Source organism: Panthera uncia, chromosome E1 (assembly GCF_023721935.1).
Source record: "Panthera uncia isolate 11264 chromosome E1, Puncia_PCG_1.0, whole genome shotgun sequence".
NCBI classification, from domain to species: Eukaryota; Metazoa; Chordata; class Mammalia; order Carnivora; family Felidae; genus Panthera; species Panthera uncia.
In genome coordinates this window covers 39211857-39215715 of record NC_064814.1, presented here as the reverse complement: position 1 = coordinate 39215715, position 3859 = coordinate 39211857, and the positions used below count along the sequence as shown (strand labels likewise).

The 3859-nt window shown below is 37.8% G+C and overlaps 1 pseudogene; it reads right to left on the bottom strand.

The window, feature by feature from the left end:
- Positions 1 to 645: 645 nt before the first annotated feature.
- On the bottom strand, positions 646 to 1326 carry LOC125927505 (40S ribosomal protein S15a-like; annotated as a pseudogene).
- Between the last annotated feature and the right edge of the window lie 2533 nt (positions 1327 to 3859).

Genomic DNA, 3859 nt, shown 5'->3' with positions numbered 1-3859 from the left:
CTGTGTCTCCCTCTCTCTCTGCCCCTCCCCCGTTCATGCTCTCTCTCTGTCTCAAAAATAAATAAACACTAAAAAAAAAGAAAAAAAATTAAAAAAAAAAATGAAAGTCAATGGACTAAATGCTCCGAGCAAAAGACATAAAGTGACGTAATGGATAAAAAAACAAGATCCATCTTCTATATGCTGCCTTACAAGAGACTTATTTTATTTTTTTAGGTTTACTTAGAGCATGAACAGGTGAAAGGACAGAGAGAGAGGAGGGAGAGAACCCCAAGCAGGCTCCACACTGTCAGCACAGAGCCCAATGCAGGGCTCAATCCGAGGAACCATGAGATCATGACCTGAGCTGAAATCAAGAGTTGGCACTGGGTGTTGTATGGAAACCAATTTGACAATAAATTTTATATATTAAAATAAATAAAGAGTTGGACACTCAGCCAACTGAACCACTCAGATGCCCCAGGACTCATTTTACACCTAGATACGTGAGGGCCTGGAGAAACATTTGTCATTCAAATAGATGTCAAAGGAAAGCCAGAGTAGCAATACCTACATGGGACAAACTAGGCTTTTTTTTTTTTTTTTTTTTGACTAGTCTTTATTTATTTTTAAATTTTTATTTATTTTGAGAGAAAGCATGGGTGTGAACAGGGGAGGGGTGGAGAGATTGGGAGAGATATTTCCAAGCTGACTCCATGCTGACAGCATGGGCTGTCATGGGCAGTTGGTGAGATCATGACCTGAGCCAAAATGTAGAATTGGATGCTTAACCAACTGAGCCACCCAGGTGCCCCTAGACAAATGATTATAAAACAAAGACTGTTAAGAGACAAAACCACTATATATATTTTTTTCCTTTTTCCCTTTTTTTCCAGTGAGGCATTTTATTTGTATGAATGTATTACATCGCTAGAAAAAGAATCCCAGGATTTTCCCTCCTGTGTGTTTTTGTCTTACTTCTTCATGGTCCATGATGCCAGCTGAGGTTGTCAGCACAATGAAACCAAACTGGCGGGATGGGAGCAGATTATTCTGCCATTTTTTAGATCTTTGAGTTGTACATCAAACCTGGGGCTGATCACTCCACACTTGTTTAATCTGCCTGTGAGATTCGCAACAATTTTCCCAGCTCTGTGATCATCGATGATTTCAGATTCACCAATGTAACCATGCTTCATCATCACAGTCAGAAATCGGACAATGACTTTGGAGCATGGCCTAATAAGAACCTGGCATTTGCCTCTCTTTTCAGCATTGTTAATGCTCTTGAGAGGATCTGCCAGGACATTCATGCTCACCATAATGGCGGCACAGAAAGATGGTAGAAAGAGCTAGAAGGCCACTATATATTAATAAAGGGACAATCCAACAAACATTCAATCCAAATCCAAACATTTGGATTGAATGTTTACAATCCAAACAATTGTAAATATTTATGCACCTAACATAAAGCACCCAAATACAGAAAACAACAAACATAAAGGAACTAATTCATAATTATGCAATAATTGTAGGGACTGTAACACCCCACTTACATCAATGGATTGATCATCTAAAAAGAAAATCAACAAGGAAACAATGGCTTTGAATGGCACGCTGGACCAGATGGACTCAACAGATATATTCAGAACATCCCATGTTAAGAAAGCAGAACACACATTCTTTTCAAGTGCACATGGAACATTCTCCATAATAGATCACACATTAGGCCACAAAACAGGCCTTAACAGATTCAAGAAGGTTGAAATCATACCATGCATCTTTTCTAACCACAATGCTAGGAAACTAGAAGTCAATCACAAGAAAAATTTGGAAAGACCACATATACATGGAGGTTAAACCACATACTGCTAGACAATGAATGGGCCAACCAGGAAATCAAATTAAAAAATACATGGAAACAAATGAAAAATGAAAACACAACAATCCAAAACCTTTGGGATGCAGCAAAATCAGTCTTAAGAGGAAGGCATATAGCATTAAGGCCTACCTTAAGAAGCAAGAAAAATCTCAAACAACCTAATGTTACACTTAAAGGAGCTGGAAAAAGAACAAAGGAAGCCTAAGCCAGCAGAAGGAAGGAAATACTAAAGATTAGAGCAGAAATAAATGATAATAGAAAGGAAAAAAAAAACAGATCACTGAAACCAGGACCTGGTTCTTTAATAAAATTGAAAACCCTCTAGACAAGCTCATCAAAAAAAATAAATAAATAAATAAGGGGGGGGAGAGAAAGGACCCAGATACAATCACAAATGAGAGAGAGGAGAAATAACAACCAACACCAGCCACAGAAATACAAACAATTCTAAGAGAATATTATGAAAAACTATATGCCATCAAATTGGACAACCTGGGAGAAATGGGATAAATAGCTGGAAACCTATAAACTATCAAAACTGAAACAGAAAATTTGAACAGACCAATAACCAGCAAATGAACTGAATCAGTAATCAAAAAACAAAAGTCCAGGGTTGGATGGCTTCCCAAGGGAATTCTAAGCATTTAAGGAAGAGTTCATACCTATTCTTGAGGTGCCTGGGTGGCTCAGTTGGTTAAGCATCCAACACTTGGTTTTGGCTCAGGTCATGATCTCACAGTTTGTGGGATTGAGCTCTGTGCTGACGGTGTGGAGCCTGCTTGGGATTCTCTCTCCTTCTCTCTTCACCCCTCCCCCACCCACATGCATGTTCTCTCACTCTCAAATAAACTGAAAAAAAAAAAAAAAGTTCATACCTATTCTCAAACTATTCCAAAAAATAGAAAAGTAAGGAAAACTTCCAAGCTCATTCTATCAGGCCAGCATTACCCTGATACCAAAACTAGAGAATGACTCCACTGAAAAAGAGAACTACAGGCCAATATCCCTGATGAACATGGGTGCACAACTTCTCAAAATACTAGCAAACCGAGTCCAACAATACATCAAAAAAATCATGCACCTTGATCAATTGATATTTATTACTGGGTTGCAAGTGTGGTTTAATATATGCAAATCAATTAACATGAAACACTATGTTAATAAAAGAAAGCGTAAGAATCATATGATCATTTCAATAGATGCAGAAAAAGCATTTGACAAAACATAACATTCATTTATAATAAAACCCTTCAATAAAGTAGGTTTAGAAACTGCTAGAACTGATAATAAAGTCAGGATACAAAGTCAATGTACAGAAACCTGTTGCATTTCTATACATCACAAATGAATCAACAAAGAGAAATTAAGAAATCAGTCCCATTAACAATTGCACCAAAACCCATAAGATACCTAGGAATAAACCTAACCAAAGAGGTGAAAGAGGTATACTCTGAAAACTATGAAACACTGATCAAAGAAATTGAAGATGACACAAAGAAATGGAAAGACATTCCATGTTCATGGATTAGAAGAACAAATATTGTTAAAATGTCTATACTACCCAAAACAATCTATACATTCAGTGCAATCCCTATCAAAATAACACCTGTATTCTTCACAGAACTAGAACAAACAATTCCAAAACTTGTATGGAACCAGAAAGACCCCAAATGGCCAAAGCAATCTTTTTTTCTTTTTCTTTTTTTTTTTTTTTGAGCAAGTGAGAGAGAAAGCATGAATGAAGAAGGGGCAGAGAGAGAGAGAGAGGTAGAGAGAGAATCCTAAGGAGGCTCTGTGCTGTCAGTGCAGAGCCCGTGGCAGGGCTCAACCTCACAAACCATGGGATCATGATTTGAACCAAAATCAGGAGTCAGATGCCCAATCGACTGAGCCACTGAGGCACCCCATAGCCAAAGCAATCTTGAAAAGCAAAGCTGGAGGCATCACAATTCCAGACTTCAAGATATACTACAAAGCTGTAGTGATGAAAAGATGGTA